The sequence below is a fragment of the Octopus bimaculoides genome, chromosome 22 (genome assembly GCF_001194135.2).
Source record: "Octopus bimaculoides isolate UCB-OBI-ISO-001 chromosome 22, ASM119413v2, whole genome shotgun sequence".
NCBI classification, from domain to species: Eukaryota; Metazoa; Mollusca; class Cephalopoda; order Octopoda; family Octopodidae; genus Octopus; species Octopus bimaculoides.
The window spans coordinates 7,763,800-7,764,228 of record NC_069002.1 but is presented as its reverse complement, the minus strand read 5'-3'; the positions used below and the strand labels follow the sequence as shown (position 1 = coordinate 7,764,228).

The 429-nt window shown below is 34.0% G+C and overlaps 1 protein-coding gene across 1 annotated transcript in view; it reads right to left on the bottom strand.

Annotated features, from left to right (window-relative positions):
- LOC106869934 (ferroxidase HEPHL1) overlaps nt 1-429 on the bottom strand; it is a 21,778-nt gene that overhangs the window by 8,647 nt on the left and 12,702 nt on the right. The window lies entirely within an intron of this gene.

The window sequence follows — 429 nt, the reverse complement described above, 5'->3', positions numbered from 1 at the left end:
ATATATACATATATATGTACACAGATAGATAGATAGATAGATAGATAGATAGATAGATAGATAGATAGATAGATAGACAGATAGATAGATATATGACCATCTATAGGTTTGCGTCTTTGTATGTATTGAGCATATGTCTATCCACATCCATCCACACATATGTAAAAACACACCCCACAACACACACACAGACACACACGCACCCATACACAAATACACACATACCTACTCCTCTCCACATACACACTCCATACTGATAGCAACCATCACCACCACTGCTACACCCCCAAACACATCCAAATCTCCTCAGACTGGCACACATATTTTCAAATCTCAAGAATTTAATATCGATAATCGATCATATTGTCATATTAAAACAATAAATTGATCTTCTTTTTCTTTAATACATACATACATACATATGTATAT